This window comes from Pristis pectinata, chromosome 15 (genome assembly GCF_009764475.1).
Source record: "Pristis pectinata isolate sPriPec2 chromosome 15, sPriPec2.1.pri, whole genome shotgun sequence".
NCBI classification, from domain to species: Eukaryota; Metazoa; Chordata; class Chondrichthyes; order Rhinopristiformes; family Pristidae; genus Pristis; species Pristis pectinata.
The window spans coordinates 39,696,523-39,716,427 of NC_067419.1; positions in this window are offsets into that span (position 1 = coordinate 39,696,523).

Consider the following 19,905-nt stretch of genomic DNA (forward strand, 5'->3'; position numbering starts at 1 on the left):
ATTTCTGGTGATATTTACAGATTTCCAGTATCTGGCACGTTTTGGCTTTTGGAATGTTGCTATAAAAGCTGACGCTAAGTGTTAACTCTTTTCATTTATAACACTTCAGAACAATTATTGTATCTTATATCATGTAAAATATTTGGGGTATAGGAGACGCTGCCTAGTACTTTCCACAGTGGTGTGTGAGTACACTCTTTTCCTTTTTAACAATGTGTACCTTTTCTGTCTTCTGAGTAGTGATCAGTTCTCAGTTGAATAAACACTTGATGGACCCTGAAATTATTAGTCACGATTGTAGAAATAATTAGACAACATCAGGCAGTGTAGTTATTACAATTACTGCAAAAGTATTGAATTAATACCTCTCATAATATCCTCATCCTTGCTTCTATATCAGATGGATATTGCAATATAACTGCACCTAGCTTTCCTCCACAATTAGTAGCTTAAGATTTTGCCGCATTGGTTTGAACAGCGATACACATCAGGAGCACAAATCATTTTTATCACAGAATAGTGAAGCAATCTTCTCTTTCTGTTGGATATCAGATTTATGGAAATGAAAGTGCTGATTTCTTGGAGGTGATCCTTAATCATTTAGTTTTCATGTGAAAATTCCCAATTAGAGCTAATGGATATTGTTATGGGATTCATCCAATTATCAGGCATACAGTGGTCACAAAACATCCCAAATTGTGAACACAGAGGCCTGCAAATAAAATCAGGAAATGTCAAGCGTCTGCCATAGTTTGATGTAAACAATGAGAGAGCCTACAAGAAGGGAACATGTTTTTTATTATGTTGCATTTACGTGTTATATGTAAATGAGTCATGTGGTCAGAAGACGTAGTGACATCACGATACAGAAGGTTAGCACAACACATAGGGAGTTCCTTGTTAGAATAGAATAGACCCTGGTTTGATGCTCCTGTAATTGCTATCGCCAATGGAATTTACTCCAGCTGTATACAAAGTCAATCTTAGGGCACATTACTCTTACCCTCCAGGCATCATCCTGACCTTTCTATATGCATTGTCATTTTTCTTGTTTGCTTCTGCACTTCCCACGGATTTCAAGTGCACTGAAACAGCCTCCTACTCTGACTCGAGCTTTCCTGCACCTCTTGAGCTCTTCCACATCTACACCCCCATGTGCTTTCAAAGGCCAACATTTCCATGTCACAAATAACGGGTTCTTTTCTCTCTTACTTCACTGAGTTCCACCACAGACTTGACTGTTCATTTAGATTTCTCAAAAGTATTTTACTTTCAATGCCACCTTGCAATGTTCTCCAGGAATGCACAGAAGATCTGTGCCACTCTTTGGTGAGGTATTGGTATTAGTTTATTATTGTCACTTGTACCGAGGTGCAGTGAAAAGCTTGTCTTACAAACCGATCGTACAGGTCAATTCATTACACAGGTGCAGTTACATTGAGTTAGTACAAAGTGCTTTGATGTAGTACAGGTAAAAACAGTAACAGTACTGTTACTGCTACTGTTACTGTTACTGTAAAAGTGTCACAGCTACAGAGAAAGTGCAGTACAATAAGGTGCAAGGTCACAACAAGGTAGATTGTGAGGTCATAGTCCATCTCATTGTATAAAGGAACTGTTCAATAGTCTTATCACAATGGGATAGAAGCTGTCCTTAAGTCTGGTGGTACGTGCCCACAGGCTCCTGTATCTTCTACCCGATGCAAGAGGAGAGAAGAGAGAATGTCTCGGGTGGGTGGGGTCTTTGATTATACTGGCTGCTTCACCAAGACAACGAGAGGTAAAGACAGAGTCCAAGGAGGGGGGGCTGGTCTCCGTGATGCACTGGGCTGTGTCCACAACTCTCTGCAGTTTCTTGCAGTCCTGGTCAAAGCAGTTGCTGTACCAAGCCATGATACATCCAGATAGGATGCTTTCTATGGTGCATCGGTAAAAGTTGATGAGAGTCAAAGGGGACAAACCAAATTTCTTTAGCCTCCTGAGGAAGTAGAGGTGCTGGTGAGCTTTCTTGGCCGTGGCAGCTACATGATTTGACCAGGACAGGCTGTTGGTGATGTTCACTCCTAGGAACTTGAAGTTCTCAACCCTCTCGACCTCAGCACCATTGATGTAGACAGGTGCATGTACACCGCCACCTTTCCTGAAGTCAATGACCAGCTCCATGACCATAAAGTAATGGTTAGGGTGTCAGACTAAGAATTAGTCTAAGACTGGCATTGAGTCCTCTTTAAATATGCAAAGGAAGTTTTGTTTTGCCATTGGCAGGACCTTCCAATAACTGGTTAATAAATTGTTTTGCCAGTGGCTTAAGCAGAAGGGCTTAAATGTCAAGGAAAAACAGAAAGAAAAACCTTAAAAAGCTACCTGAATTAAAAATGGGGTTTCTCTCATATTGTTCTCATTCCCTCTCACAATCTCCTTCTGCCCACAATAGGGCGGCACAGTAGTGTAGCGGTTAGTGTGACGATATTACAGCACCAGCAACCTGGGTTCAATTCCACCGCTGTCTGTAAGGAGTTTGTACATTCTCCCCTTGTCTGCGTGGGTTTCCTCCGAGTGCTCCGGTTTCCTCCCACATTCCAAAGACGTACAGGTTAGGAGCTGTAGGCACGCTATGTTGGCACCGGAAGAGTGGCAACACTTTCGGGCTGCCCCCCAGCACATTCTCAATAACGCAAAAAGACATATTTCACTGTGTGTTTTGATGTACATGTGACTAATAAATAAATCTAATATCTATATCCCTTTCCCTATTCACTCCCTGACTTCAAAGTCAAAATCAAAGTTGAGTTTATTGTCATGTGCACAAGTACATGTATGCACAGGTGCAATGAAAATCTTACTTGCAGCAGCATCACAGGCACAGAACATCAGAAAGCAGCATTCACAAGAAAACATAAGTTAAACACAAATTTTACAAGAAAACAAAATTAGGACAAAAAACATTAAAAAAAACAAAGCCAATTTTAGTGCAAAGTGGTCATAGTGTTGCTGTACTGTAGTGATTAGGTTTGTGTTGGTTGGTTCAAGAATTGAATAGTTGAAGGGAAGTGGCTGTTCTTGAACCTGGGACTTCAGGTTTCTGTACCTCCTGCCTGATGGTAGCTGCGAGAATTACCAATTTTACCCCGTCCCTCCATTGGTGAACTGCCAGTGATGCATGAAGAAGAATACTATGTGATTGTCTCAACAATTTAAACACAGTGATCTTTGCTGTTGATCAACTTGTGTTTGAAAACAGCTCAAGCAAATTTGCAGATGAGGGAACATTTTGTTAGGGAAAGTGTGAAAGACGTATGGGTAGGGTAATTTGGGTTTAAAAAATGGGTGGCGCGGACTCGTTGGGCCGGAAGGGCCTGTTAGCACACCGTAAATAAAATTTAATTTAAAAAAAAATTAATTTAATTTAATTCCTATTTAATGCAAATTTTAAAATGTAATCCTTATTGGTGGTATATCATATGAATTACAAGTAACTTTTGAAGTTTCTTCTGTTCTTTGAAGGACGTAGGAAATACATTAGACTATCCAATGCAGGATAATGATCTGCCTTACAGATATCTTTCCTGCTGTCCATAGCTCTATGCTTCATTACCAAGTTCTGATGCAACAGGAGTAAATAATTTTAAAAAATCAGGTGGGATGGATTCTATCCAGCCCCAACCATTCATATAAACTGATTGATGATGCTGTTTTGTTGAAGGGTGATGAATTGAAACCATCATGCAATCTTAAAAATTCATGACAGAGAAGAAGGCCATTTAGCCCATTGTGTTGTGACAACCTAGGGAAAGTCAAATCACTCTTCTGGGCTATTGCTCTTGAAGTGCTCATCCTGTACTTCTTAAATGCATTGCAAGGTCCAGGTCTCTCCTTCCTTCAGGGAGTGAGAATTGCTCCTTACCCTCCCACTAAACATTCCAACAACTACATGCCTCAATAACTTCTCCAGTGATATGATTTAGCAATCCAGAGGCTAACTAAAAATTGGCACCGGTTAGATGTAATTAACTCAGAGCTTGATATTATACTTCTGGCATTTTTGCATATCGTAATGCAAATAAGTCACGTAAGCAGAGGAAGTCGTGACATCATCAAGTCAACATGTGTGTCAAGTTCCTCACTGTCAGAGCTGGAATAAACACTGTTGTTTGAAGCACCTGTGTCCTGTAACTGTTTCTGTAAACAGAACTCAGCAGAACTCCAAGAGCATCTATGGTCTATGTTCTGAGCTCAGACCCATGTCAAGCTCCTCCTGCACAATGTGGACAGCCAGCACCTCTTTCCCAGGCCACCCATGCTCAAAACAAGAGGACATGGCTTTAAAGTAATGGGTGGGAAGTTCAAGGGAGATATCAGAAGAAGGTTTTTTACCCAGAGAGTTGTTGGGGCATGGAATGCATTGCCTGGAGTGGTGGTGGAGGCAGGTACATTGGTCAAATTCAAGAGATTACTAGATAAGCATATGGAGGAATTTAAAATAGAGGGATATGTGGGAGGAAGGGGTTAGATAGTCTTAGGCAAGGTTTAAAGGTCGGCACAACATTGTGGGCTGAAGGGCCTGTATTGTGCTGTACTGTTCTATGTTCTATGTTCTAATGTGGGAACTCAGGGAGGCTGCCAGTGTCCCTGATGACTACATGTGCAGGAAGTGCGTCCAGCTGCAGCTCCTGACAGACCGTATAATGGCACTGGAGCTGTGCATGGATTCACTTTGGAGTATCTGTGATGCCGAGAATGTTGTGGATAACATATTTTGTGAGTTGGTGTCACCGCAGTTTAAGGTCCTAAGGAAAGATGGAGAACGAGCAGTAGCAGGAAGGTAGTGCAGGAGTCCCCTGTGGTCATCTCCCTCCAAAACAGATATACTGCTTTGGATACTCTTGGGGGACATGGCTCATCAGGGGAAGGCAGCAGTAGCCAGGATCATGGCACCGTGAGTGGCTCTGCTCTACAGGAGGGCAGGAAAAAGAGTGGCAGAGTGGTCAGGGATTCCATGGTAGGAGGAATAGACAGGATCTTCTGTGGCTGCAAATGGGACTCCAGGTTGGTGTGTTGCCCCCTGGGTGCAAGGTCAGGGATGTCTCAGAGCGGCTGCAGGGCATTCTAAAAAGGGAGGGTGAACAACCTGTTGGCATGGTGCATGTTGATACCAACGATATAAGAAAAAAGTGGGATGAGGTCCTATAAGCCGAATTTAAGGAATGAGGAGATAAATTGAAAAATAGGACCTCAAAGGTAATAATCTCAGGATTGCTACCCGTGCCTCATGCTAGTCAGAGTAAGAATTCTTCCCCTCCGCCATCAGATTTCTGAACGGTCCATGAACCCATGAACATGACCTCGTTATTCCTCTTTTGCACTATTTATTTATTTTTGTAAATGATAGTAATTTTTATGTCTTGCACTGTACTGCTGCCACAAAAGAACAAGGTTCACGACATATGTCAGTGATAATAAACCTGATTCTGATTCTGAACAGTAGCATAGTTAAGATGAATATGTGGCTTGAGCAGTGGTGCAGGAGGGAGGGTTTCAGATTCCTGGGGCATTGGAACCGGTTCTGGGGGAGGTGTGACCAGTACAAATGGACGGTCCACACCAAGGCAGAACCAGGATCAATGTCCTAGGAGACTGTTGGGGAGGGTTTAAACTAATATGGCAGGGAGATCAGAATCCATGCAGAAAGACAGAGGAAAGCAAAGCAGAAACCAAAGCAAAAGCTAGTAAAGAGAAGAGTAAGAGTGGAGTACAGAAAAGTCAAATGCAAAGGATACAAAGGTTACCAGATTCTAAAATGACAATGAGCATAAGGGCACTTAACCTGAATGCCTGTAGTATTTGAAACAAGGTCAGTGAACTTGTGGCGCAAATCAGTACAGAGGAGTATGATTTAATGGCCATTACAGATATGTAGTTGCAGGGTGGAGATGATTGGGAATCAGATATCCAAGGGTATCAGGTAATATGGAAGGATTTGCAGGAAGATAAGGGAGGCGGGGTAGCGCTCTTAATTAAGGATGAGATCAGGGTGATGGTGAGAGACGATATAAGATCTAAGGAGCAGAATGTTGAATCCATCTGGTTAGAGATTAGTAATAGTAAAGGGAAAAAATCACTGGCGGGAGTTGTCTAAAGGCCACTAAATAATAACATTACAGTGACACAGGCAATAAACCAAGAAATATCTGATGCATATCAGAATGGAACGGCAGTTATCATGGGGGACTTTAACTTCCACATAGATTGGGTGAATCAAGTTGGTCGAGGCAGTCTTGAGGAGGACTTCAAAGAATGCATCAGTGATAATTTTCTTGAACAGCATGTTAGTGAACCTACAAAGGAAAATGCTGTCTGAGATCTGGTCTTGTGTAATGAAACTGGTAAAATTAACGATCTTGCAGTTAGGGATCCGTTTGGAAAGAATAATCACAGTATGATTGAATTTCTCATACAAATGGAGAGTGTAATAGTTCAATCTAAAACCAGAGTATAATGCCTAAACAAGGGAGACTACAACAGGATGAGGGAGGAGTTGGCTCGCATAGTGTTGGTAAATGTGAGGTTGTCCACTTTGGAAGGAAAAATATTAGATCAGTTTATTATTTAAATGATGAAAGATTGTAGCATGCTGCTGTGCAGAGGGACTTTGGAGTGCTTGTGCATGAATCACTAAAGGTTGGTTTGCAGGTGCAACAGGTTATCAAGGTACGTGGAATGGAACGTTGGACTTCATTGCCAGAGGGATTGAATTTAAGAGTAGGGAGGTTATGCTGCTTCAGAACAGGGTACTGGTGCGGCCGCACCTGGAGTACTGCGTGTGGTTCTGGTCTCCTCACTTGAGGAAAGATATATTGGCTTTGGAGGCAGTGCAGAGGAGGTTCACCAGGTTGATTCCAGAGATGAGGGCGTTAGACTATGAGGAGAGATTGAGTCGCCTGGGACTATACTCACTGGAATTCAGAAGAACAAGAGGGAATCTTATAGAAACATATAAAATTATGAAAAGGATAGATAAGATGCAGTAAAGTTGTTTCCACTGGTAGGTGAGACTAGAACTAGGGGACATAGCCTCAAGATTTGGAGGAATAGATTTAGGACGGAGACGAGGAGAAACTGTTTTTCCCAGAGAGTAGTGAATCTGTGGAATTCTCTGCCCAGGGAAGCAGTAGCGGCTACCTCATTAAATATATTTAAGAAACAGTTAGATTTTTGCATAGTAGGGGAATTAAGGGTTATGGGGAAAAGGCAGGTCAGTGGAACTGAGTCCACCTCCAGATCAGCCATGATCTTAACTGAATAACGGAGCAGGCTCGACGGGCCAGATGGCCTACTCCTGCTCCTGTTAGGGTACACAGCAATATTCATTTCTGGCTGCAACCTATGTTGTTTGTTCTGTGGAAAGGATAGTCTGCACCTCATCTAGGTTGAAGCATGTCCTTCAGGATACACATGCTACCCAATCCTGTAGCATTCCATCTCACCACTTTCCTGCAAAGGCTCGTCATTCAGAATAAGGGAGTTAGTGAAAAATCTAAAACTGGAAATATTCTGCAAATCAGGCTGCATCTGTGGGACGAGAAAGAGAATCAACCTTTCAGGTTGGAGACAAATTCTATACTGATGGACTACCTCTGTTTTGAGTTAATTCATCAGTACGTCTGCTGTTAACATTGAACCTTCCATTGTTATCCATGGTCCATTCAAACTCGAAATATTTTACAACAATGTTGAGAAAATATCAGATCACAGGGACAAGATTTCTATTGCAAGTGATTACTCCATCAGACTGAGCAGAAGTTTGATCTGAAAGATCTGAGCATGCATAGACCCATCAAGCTCAGGTAGGTGATCCATATTGGGCTGGGAGGGAATGAGAGGGGTAAGTGATCATTCAGTAGGACTTTGATAGGACATTGGGTCATGGGTGCTGGGTCCCTCATGTAAGAGGTCAGTTGATCAGGGATCCAGGGTCTGGGCTGATCGGGTTTGACGGTGAAGGAGATCAGCATGTGGCTAGGAGTGAGCAGGACATCAGTATTGTGGAGTCAAAGTCAAAGTCGAGTTCATTTCCAAATGCACAAGTACGTGCATGCACAGGTGCAGTGAAGGACATTTTCTCAGGCACATGGCATCAGCTACACAATATTCACAAGAATAACATAAACTATACAAAAATTATTCAAGAAAAAACACAATTAGAACAAAATAAACCAAAGTCCCGGTAGTGTAGCGGTTAGCGTAATGCTATTATAGCGCCAGCAACCCGGGTTCAATTCCTGCCACTGTCTGTAAGGAGTTTGTACGTTCTCCCTGTGTCTGCATGGGTTTCCTCCGGGTCCTCCGGTTTCCTCCCACATTCTAAAGACGTACAGGTTAGGAAGTTGTGGGCATATTATGTTGGCGCCAGAAGCGTGGTGACACTTGAGGGCTGCCCCCAGAACACTCGATGCAAAAAGGTGCATTTCACTGTTTGTTTTGATGTACACGTGACTAATAAAGATATCTTATATCTTAGCTTACAAAAGTCCAACATAGTGCAAAGTGGTCATAAGTGTTCTTATACTGAGGTTGTGGTTAGGTTGGTTCAAGAACCGAATGGTTGAAAGGAAGTAGTGTTCTTGAACCTGGTGGTGTGGGACTTCAGGCTTCTGTACCTCCTGCCCAATGGTAGCTGTGAGAAGGTGGCATGGCCTAAATGATGGGGATCTTTGATCACAGATGTTGCCTCCTCGAGGCAGCGCCTCATGTAGATACTACTGATGGTGGGAAGAGATGTGCCCGTGATGTATTGGGCTGTCCACTACTCTCTGCAGCTTCTTACATTCCTGAGCATTCGAATTGCTGTACCAGACAGTCATGCCACCAGTCAGCATACTCTCAATAGTTTGTTAGCATGTTTGGTGATACGTTGAACCTCCAGTGATGTCTCCCAAAGAACAACAGTAAGTGCAACATTGTGCAATGAAAACAATATGCCCCGTGAGTCAGTGTCAAGGCAAGATAAGATAAGATATCTTTACTAATCACATGGAACCACACAGTGAAATACATCTTTAGCACAGAGTGTTCTTGGGGCAGCCCCCAAGTGTCGCCACGCTTCCGGCACCAACATAGCATGCCCACAACTTCCTAACCTGTACGTCTGTGGAATGTGGGAGGAAACCGGAGCACCCGGAGGAAACCCACGCAGACACAGGGAGAATGTAAAGACTCCTTACAGACATTGACTGAAATCGAACTCAGGTCACTGGTGCTGCAATAACATTACGCTAACCGCTACACTACAGTGCCTGCTGATTGTGCTAACTTTCTCAGTGAAGCTCCAAAAGCATGACATCGTTGCTTGGGGAATGACATCACATGATGTGTGTCTGATGCTGGAATTGAGCCAGAACTGCCAGTTAAGTGCCCAGTCGAAATTCAGGATTGACACCAAATAATACTGTCAAATACCTTGCTGCCAGAACGATATTTTCAATTGTGAAATAATCAGTGTGTTGTGAGCAAATTTACAGGATCCATCCTGTGTCTGGTTTTGTATTCCTGGAGAGAGCATGTTGTTGGAAACTGAACAGAAAACTGGTTTTGCTGCAGAAAACCTTTCTTTAAAGTCCGTGACCTTGGTTGGGCCTTTCCAAAGCCAATGTTGGTCTCCTCACATGGGCTTTGGAGAGTGGACTGGGGCGATCACCTGGATTAATTTTGGAATTAATCCAGCTGATCTCCCCTGTCCTCTCCATGAATTGGTTTCTGTTATAAATTGTTTCCTTTGTTCTTTGAACAAACTGCTCTCTGAGTAAACAGACTGCCATACAATTGACTGTTTGCTGTGATCCCAGTCTCTCCCCATATCCCACTTCTAACCCATAGGCTGACACGATATTGTCAATGGACGTTCTGCTAAAAAATCTCAAGACTTTGTTCTTCGGTTTGTTTCTAATGTCACAGCTATCCTTGCTGCTACTATCTGCATTCTCCTGATTGTGTTGTCTGCCTCCATTTCCATTAGCTGCTTCTGTTGTTGCTTATCCTTTATAGGAACTGAAGGACTGAGCACCACCCCAAGAGAAATAAAATATTCCATTTTCAAAATTCTCTGCCATGTACATTGAGCAAGAAGATGGATCGTTAATTGTGAATCATGTATATTCTTGTTGGACCAGCCATATATTCTCTTAATTAACTGAGCTGACGTTTATTACTTCTTCTTTGATCTACAGCATGAGTGTTTTGTTTCCAGCCCTACAGCAATCCAACTAGAATTGTAGTGACAGTTATGAAGTAAACACAAAGAAGTGACATCACCTACATGAATCGTTACAGGTAGTAAAGTCTCTAAGCACAGGTCTGTTTAACTGGACTAATTGTTTGGGGAGGAATTAGATGTACAAATACTCAACAAACCTTCCTAACAAAGAGGCATCAAGATTATTCTACTGACAGAATGTATTTGCCTTGAAACTGTGATAACATTCCCACAGGTGCCTCTCTGTAGATGGTATGTATTTACTTTATCTTAGTATAATCTATAATAATAAGTAACCCAAACATTAGTCTAATTTAACCAGTTTCTCCCATTCTCTCATTCTGCACATCCCTGATTTTTATTGTCCCATTGTTGGCTTCACGGTAGTGTAGCAGTTAGCGTAACGCTTTACAGTGCCAGCGACCCAGGTTGAATTCCGGCCACTGTCTGTAAGGAATTTGTATGTTCTCTCCATGTCTGCGTGAGATTCCTCCGGGTGCTCCGGCTTCCTCCCACATTCCAAAAACGTACGGGTTAGAAAGTTGTGGGCGTGCTGTGTCGTCGGAAGCGTGGTGACACTTGCGGGCTGCCCCCAGAACATTTTACGCAAAATATGTGTTCACTGTGTGTTTCGCTGTACATGTGACTAATAAAGATATCTTATCTTATCTTATCTTGTCTATGACACCAGATATATAGATCCTAATCATTGGAATTTCTTTAGTCAACTCCTTAGCTCTCTACCTTTCTATTCTTCATGAATTTCAAACCTTACCACTTTCCTCTCCTGGTACCTACTAACAGGGATTAGTTTCACCTTTGATGTGGAAGCCTCTCTTCATTAACTATTAATGTTGTAATTGGATCCGTTATAGAGTCATGGAAACAATACAGCAAGGAAACAGGCCCTTCAGCCCAACTCATCCATGCCGATCATAGTACCCACCAAGCTAGTCCCATTCACCCGTGCTTGGCCCATATCCCTCTAAACCTTTCCTATCTATGTACTTATTCAAATATATTTTAAATGTTGTTATTGTACCTGTCTCAACCACTTTTTCTGGCAGCTCATTTCATATACGCACCACCCTCTGCATGAAGAAGTTGCCCCTCAGGTCCCTTTTAAATCTTTCTCCTCTCACCTTAAACCTGTGCCCTCTAGTTTTTAGTTCCCCTTCCGTGGGAAAAAGATTATGTGTGTTCACCCTATTTCTACCCCTCATGATTATATATCCCTCTATAAGGTCACCCCTCAATCTGCTACATTCCAAGGAATAAGATCCTAGCCTGCTCAATGTCTCCTGCTAACTCAGGCCTTCGAGTCCTGGCAGCAGTCTTGTAAATCTTCCCTGCACTCTTTCCGGTCTTTGCTATAATAGGGCAACCAAAGCTGTACACAATACTCCAAGTGCGGTCTCACCAATATCTTGTGCATTTCTAAGATCAAAATCCATGGTTTCTTATTTTATATCTGTGGATAAAGTTTCTTCCTAGTTATGTAAAGTCCTGGTAAATGGTAAATGACCACTGAATCCAGCTTGTTCCCAGAGATGAGTAGGAAATGCACCACCCAGACTGAAGTCTTGGGAGTAGCTAAATGTTAATAGTAAATTATTCATGCTTGTCATTTCCCTCAGTTAAATCTGTGGCAAGTGGTTAAGTAACAGGACTGGTGTCATGAGGATTGGAAATGAGTTTAAATCCCACCACAGCAGTTGAGGAATTTAAATTCTAGTAATTAATTAAATCTGGGAATTAAAAATCTGGTATGAAAAACTAATGGTGACCATGAAATTGCCGTAAAAACTCATCTGGATCACCAATGTCCTTTAGGGAAAGAAATCTGCTGTTTGTGTTTGGTCTGAGTTGCTTGTGGCTCCAGAACTATTGAGCGGCACACACAAAATGCTGGAGGAACTCAGCAGATCAGTCCTGATGAAGGGTCTCGACCCGAAATGTTGACTGTTTATTTCCCTCCATAGATGCTTCCTGGCCTGCTGAGTTCCTCCAGCATTTTGTGTGTGTTGTTCCAGATTCCAGCATCTAGTCAAACCATACTTGGAGTATTGTGTTCAGTTCTGGTCACCTCATTATAGGAAGGATGTGGAAGCTTTAGAGAGGGTGCAGAGGAGATTTACCAGGATGTTGCCTGGATTGGAGAGCATGCCTTATGAGGATAGGTTGAGCAAGTTAGGGCTTTTCTCCTTGGAGAGAAGGAGGATGAGAGGGGACTTGATAGAGGTGTACAAGATGATAAGAGGCATAGATCGAGTGGACAGTCAGAGACATTTTCCCCATTGCGACAATGGCTAACACGAGAGGACATACTTTTTAGGTGATTGGAGGAAGGTATAAGGGGGATGGATGTCAGAGGTAAGTTCTTTACACAGAGAGTGGTGGGTGCATGGAACGCACTGCCTGCAGAGGTTGTGGGGGCAGCTGTGTTAGGGACATTTAGATAGACATATGAATTACAGAGAAATGGGGGGACTATGTGGGAGGGAACGGTTAGATAGATCTTAGAGCAAGATAAAATGTCGGCACAAGATTGTGGACTGAAGGGCCTGTCCTGTACTGTAGTGTTCTAGGTTCCAAGTTCTATCTGAAGAATCTCTTGTGTCTCCAGAACCATTGATGTGTTTTACATTGAACTGCCTTCTCGAAATGCCAAACAACGCACTTAGTTCAAGGAACAATAAGGGACGGGCAAATAAAATGCCAATGATGTCCACATTCTGTGAAACAAACATTGGGATGTTTGGGATGAGATTGTGGATTGACAAGAGGACTTGCCTGATCTGGACTCGTTTCTGTTGTTTGCTATGAATTGATTTGTGCAGGTATTTTTACAGGTGTGCAATTTAACTTTGGAGAGGGTTCAGAAGGGGTTTATCAGAATGCTGCCTGTATTAGAGAGTATGAGCTATAAGCAGAGGTCGGACAAACTCTGAAGCTTCAGAGCTGAGGGAAGGCCTGATAGATGTTTCTAAAATTATGAGAGGCATAGAGAGGGCAGACAGCCAGAATCTTTTTCCCAGGGTAGAAATGTTGAATACTAGACAGCATATCTTTAAGGTGAGAGGTAGGAATTTGAAAGGGGGTTTGCAGGGCAGGAGTTTTACACAGAGAGTGGTGGGTGCCTGGAACATGCTGCCAGGAGTGGGAGTGGAAACAGATACGATAGTGGTGTTCAAGAGGCTTTTAACTAGACACATGAATATGCAGGGGATGGAGGGATAGGGATGATGTGCAGGCAGAGGGGATTTATTTAACTCAGCTTCATGCTCGGCACAGACACTGTGGGCTAAAAGGCTGTGCTGTACTGTTCTATGTCCTACGTTAACAGAAACAGGAGGAGGAAATTGACCTTCTCCAGCCAGTCCTGCCAGCCAATAAGATTGTGTCTGACACATATTTATCATTTTTTAAAAGATATCTTTTTTTGTCACATGTACATTGAAACACACAGTGAGATGCATCTTTTACGTAGAGTATTCTGGGGGCAGCCCACAAGTGTCCGGCACCGACATAGCATGCCCACAACTTCCTAACCTGTACGTCTTTGGAATGTGGGAGGAAACTGGATCACCCGGAGGAAACCCACACAGTCATGGGGATAACATACAAAGTCCTTACAGACAGCGGCGGGAATTGAACCCGGGTGGCTGGCGCTGTAAAGCATTACGCTAACCGCTGCACTACCGTGCCTGTGACACCGAAAGATGACATTCAGCCTATCAGTTCCATGCTGGCTCCTGCAAAACTCCTCCACCTGTTCCATTCTCCTCTCTTTATTTCCCTGTGCTCCTGCAACTCAGTCTCTCTCTCACATGTGCCCATCAATTCCCCATTGATCCATTTGCTGCTTACCTACACGAGGAGTCATTTACAGTAGGCATCTAACCTATTTGCATGAATTTGAGATGTGGGGGGGGGGGGGCAGGAGGAACCAAAGCACCTGCGTGAAACCCACATGTTCACAAATTCCACTTAGGTAGTACCTCAGTACATCCTGAGCTCAGGATCGAGCCTAGGTCCTTCGAGCTGTGAGGTAGCAGCACTAACTGCTGTGCTACTGTGCCACGATCAGCAACCTATCTCCATTTACATGCTTCTTCCATAATTATTAATAGCCCTGATTGACAAAAATCCATCACATTTAAAATTAACTGTTGACCTAACAGGAAGCATCACTTGTGGAAGAGAGTTCCAAGTTCCCACCACCATAATAGTGTTTCCCCTTAAAAAAGGAAAGCTCTAATTTTACATATTTCTATTGACACAGGTGCATCATGAAGAAGGAGCCAGATATCATTTCCTTCCTGAAGAGATTTAATTTACAGAATGAACATCTGAGAGCATTGTAAATAGCAGATGATAGAATTTTGCTTGGGTTTCTCCCAGTTTTCCTGTCATCAGTTCAACAGAAGATTGAGCAAACCTCTACTCTGTCACTATTCTCAGTATTTTTGGTGTCGTCGTAGCTGTGGTTCAGTTGGTTTGTCTGATTTTTTTAAATATATATTCAATCAAGAGATGTGGGCTTCGCAGGTTGAGCCAGCATTTAATTACCCATCCCTTGTTGCCCTTGAGGAGGTGGTGGTGAGCTTCCTTCTTGAACTGCTGCAGTTCTTGAGGTGTTAGTATTACCCACAATTCCAGGATTTTGACCCATTGACGGTGAGGGAATGGCGATATATTTCCAAGTCAGGATGGGGTGTGGCTTGGAGGTCAACTTCCATGTGGTGGTGTTCTCCATGCATTTACTGCCCGTGTCCTTCCAGCTTGTAGAGGTCGTGGGTTTGGAAGGTGCTGTCTAAGGAATCTCGATGAGTTGCTGCAGTGCATCCGGTAGATGGTACAAACTGCATCGGTGCTGGAATGAGTGAATGGTTGCGGATGGAGTGCCTGTCAAGTGGGCTGCTATATCCTGTATAGTGTCGAGCTTCTTGATATTGCTGTCATCCAGGCAAGACAGTCAGATGACTGTGTCTTCTGAGTCCAAACCCTGACACATAAGCAAGGAATTTTAAGCAGATGGTCCAGTGCAGTATTGAGGAACTGTTACACTGTTGCAAGTGTTGCCTTTTGGATAAGATGTCAAATGAAAACCATGTCTAGCTTATAAGGAAGATGTAATCAATTGATAATTACTTCATTTATAGCTACCACTAAAGTTGTAAAGAATATCCCAGATATCTTTAGACTAAAGGTACATGATGGCAATCCACATAATGTCCAAAAACTTTCTCTGAGTAACAAAGGACTGGAGATGCTGGAATCTGCAGTGTCCTGAAGAAGGATCCTGACCCAAAACATTGACCGTCTGCTTTTCTCCATGGATACTGCCTGGACTGCTGAGTTCCTCCAGCATCATTATGTTTTTCAACTTTCTCTGAGTGGTGGGTTTTGAGCAATGTTTCGTTAAATATAGAACATAGAACACTACAGCACAGTACAGGCCCTTTGGCCCACAATGTTGTGCTGACATTTTATCCTGCTCTAAGATCTATCTAACCCTTCCATCTCATATAGCCCCCTATTTTTCTATCATTCACGTATCTATCTAAGAGTATCTTAAATGTCCCTATTGTATCTGCCTCCACAACCTCTGCAGGTAGTGCGTTCCATACACCCACCACTCTCTGTGTAAAAAACTTACCCCTGACATCCCCCTTATACCTTCCCCCAATCACCTTAAATTATGTCCCCTCATGTTAGCCATTGTCGCCCTGGGAAAAAGCTTCTGACTGTCCACTCGATCTATGCCTCTTATCATCTTGTACACCTCAATCAAGTCACCTCTCATCCTCTTTCTCTCCAAAGAGAAAAGCCCTAACTCGCTCAACCTATCCTCATAAGACGTGCTCTCCAGTCCAGGCGACATCCTGGTAAATCTCCTCTGCACCCTCTCTAAAGCTTCCACATCCTTCCTATAATGAGGTGACCAGAACTGAACTCAAAGAGGTGGAGTTGAAGAGAGGTTTAAGGAGGGACTTCCAGAGCTTTGGGCCTTGGCAGCTGAAGGCATCGTGGCCAATGGCAAAGCTGTTAAATCTGTGAATTTGAAGCTTTCAGAATTGGAGAAATGTCGACTCCGTGGAGCTTTGTAAGGCTGGAAAATATTACAGAAATGAGAAGGGTTGAGAAAGCAGAACTAATTGAAAACAAGAATGAGAATTTTTGAAGTGAAGCTTTGCAGGAGTCAGTGTAGATGAGCAGGCAGGGGATGATGAACGATCGCCACAGATTAGGAGACACTCAGTAGGGACATGGATGAACATGTGCTTATGGGGTCAAATCAGAATCAGGTTTATTATCACTGACATATGTTATGAAATTTGTTGTTTTGCAGCAGCAGTACAGTGCAAGGTATAAAAATTACTATAAGTTACCAAAATAAATAAATGTGCAAAGTAGAAATAATGAGGTTCATAGACTGTTCAGAAATCTGATGGTGGAGGGGAAAAAACAGTTGCGGAAATATTGAGTGTAGGTCTTCAGGCTCCTGTACCACCTTCCTGATGGCAGTAAAGTGATGAGGGCATGTCCTGGATGGAGCATTGAATGAAGGAGGTCAACCATGTGTCTACTGGAATACTCATGTCTGAAGCTGGAAAGGCCTTTTTGTGAGGATTTCAACAGCAGAGCAGCTGAGGCAAGACCAGAATTGACCAACATTATGGAGATGGAAGTGGGCATCTTTGTAAATGAGATGACAAAATTCAGCTTCAGCTAGAGTGAGGGATAATGCCAGGATTTGGACTGATGAAGATGGCTGGGGATTTCCCAATATCTAACTGGAGGAATTTTCCTATTCCTTTAATTGTAGCTCTAAAATATTACTATTTTCAATAGCTATGATTTGAGTTAAAATGGGAACAGGATTTGCTTGCAAAGTGCAAATGACTCATATCTGGGCTATTATATATGTTAAAGAAAGAGAAGGGAAAAGAAGAATATGCAGAAAAGGATGAGCTGGGTGGGAAAAGGCTTGTGTGGATTAACCAGCTGTCTGGGAGAAAGAGCTTAATTCTGTGCTGTAAATTCTTTGTAACATGATTAATCTGTGGAATTTGAGCTTGATCAGATACTTAAATATATGACTGGTGAGTGGAGCTGAATTAAAACTTAAAGGAGTCAAATCAAGTCTTTATTATCAATGCCCAGATTTACAACAGTTTTAACAGATTTAATACCAATTAACATGACAGCTGGCATGTCAACAATTTACAGGAGTTTGTTAGTTAATAGGGACCAAAGTAATGTTTTTCTCCCCTCTTTGTTCGTCAGTAGTCACTTGCAGTCTTCACCATGGATCATTTCCTGGTCAGTGACCCTACACATGTTTCATTGAAGCAGAATTGTTGTGGTTCTGCATCAAGATTTTGTGTGTCCTACACTAAGGGGCAAAGTCACTCAAACTTTGCAAAGCATGAGAGCAGGCTTCAGGGACTAAAGACCCTTTCCTTTTCCTCTCTGTGAGAGAAAACCCTTGAGGTGGTAAACTCACATTATTATTTTTACTGCTGTTAGATTCCAAGCAGTGAGCGGCAATGTTTTGAACATCCACAGAGGTCCATTTTGAACTCACATTTATATAGCACCTGTTACAACTCTAGGATGTCTCCAGAGTACTTCTACCTTCACTTTCATGCTTTAGAAAGTAGCTCCTTTCAGCTCAGGAACCTTGGCAAGCAATGCATAGAAAGCAAGGTTGCACAAACAAGAAAGAGTTAATCACCACATAATGATGTGGTGAAATGAATCATTCACACCATTCGTTCGTCAGGTTAAAAAAAAGCACATTTATTTCCATTAATCTTCTGCTTGCAAGTGGGAGAAGGTGGCTCACACCTTCTCCCCCATTGCAGAATTTGGCTTTTTTATGCATAATCAGAGGCACACTACATACGTTCTCCCATCAGCGCAGAGCCTTTCAAATAAAACTGAACTCATGATCAGTTGTTAGTAATGGTGATATGGCATCCATCACTAAGGACCCTCACCATCCAGGACATGCCTTCTTCTCGTTACTACCATCGGGGAGGAGGTACAGGAGCCTGAAGATCCAAACTCAATAATTTAGGAACAGCTTCTTCCCCTCCGCCATCAGATTTCTGAATGGTCCATGAACCCGTGAACACTATCTCGTTATTCCTCTTTTTGCACTATTTATTTATTTTGTAATTTATGGTAGTTTTTATGTCTTTGCACTGTTCTGCTACCACAGAACAACAAATTTCACATCAAATAAGTCAGTGATAATAAATCTGATTCTGAATTCTGATTCTCGTTCTGATATTACTGGCTTGGTGCGTTATAGGCCTTACCTCCATTCTGGCCTGCACTGTGAGAGGAGAATGTGCTGTCTTGCCATGGCTGAGTGGTGTACCAAGAACAGACTAACTGCTTCTACTCCTGCATTCTTCACAAAGGGACCTTAATGGTCTCTGCTGCAAACACAGGGGTTCCTGTACAATCTCATTCCTGATTACTCACTGTCATGGGACTAAGTCCCACCACACTCCTTGTTTTTCATTGTGTTCTGTGGCATCCAACAGCCTCTGGAGACTTCCCATATGGTTTAGGTGAGAGTTTACATTGTCCTCCCTCTATTTGTCACTCTGTTTGTTTACTTGACCCCCTGCTAATTACCTAACAGGCTGAGCACATGTTTTATTCACAGAAAACTCTCTATGCTGTTCAGCCTTATATCTTCACTATTTGTTCTCTTATTCATACAAACATTACAATTACCCCTCTATATAGTGACATTGGTCAAAGTAGACATATTGGTAATGCCATTAGGGAGAACTCTCCAGCTTTCTTCCTTGAGAAAGAACTGAATGTGCTGTTTGCAGTTTAATAACATTGACAAGTGGCCAACATCCAGATGCTAATGTGTGGAACTCAATATTCCCTTTCCTTAGAGGACTGTGAGGGCCAGAATTATCTATCGTAGGTTCTCTAGCCCTGTGTCACACCAATCAAGTCCAGGTCTCCAAATGGTCTTTGCCTCATTACTGTCCCATGAGGGGATGGCTCTGTAAATTTCCAAACCTAAATACTGTAAACTCGAATTATGGAGCAGATGGAAGCATCTCTCTGTCATATCAGAAACCTGTTACATTTTATATTTAGTCAATGTTTTGCAAGGCTTATTTATTTGATTAGCAGGTGTATAATTTGGCATGTGTATGTGTGTGGGAAGACCAGTTCTTGTTAGCATAGTATTAGGAAACCAGATGGCCAAAAACAAAATTCTAAATGTTAAGAAGACATGGTGAAATGATCTTAGCTATGTGCCACTGGACTTCTTTGCTGTTTGGAGAAACAAGGCTTCTGAGGTGAGGTGAACACTCTATAATTGGCTGTCAGTCATACATTCTAAGATGATGGTTTACACACAATATTGGAGGAATAAAGTGGAGAAGAAACTAGCTATCAAAAATTATGACGTTGCTGGAGATACAGTTAGATGACTCAGGCAGATTAGAACAAAAGGAGCCACCTGTCCACAATTCATATGTTGTTGGTCCCTTTGTTACCCAGAACCACACACTGTCCTGCTAGCTTCAACTTGTTTCATTCCCCACTGTGTAATAACCAATGTCCAAATTCTGTTATATTTTTCCTGCTTTAATAGACTCCTG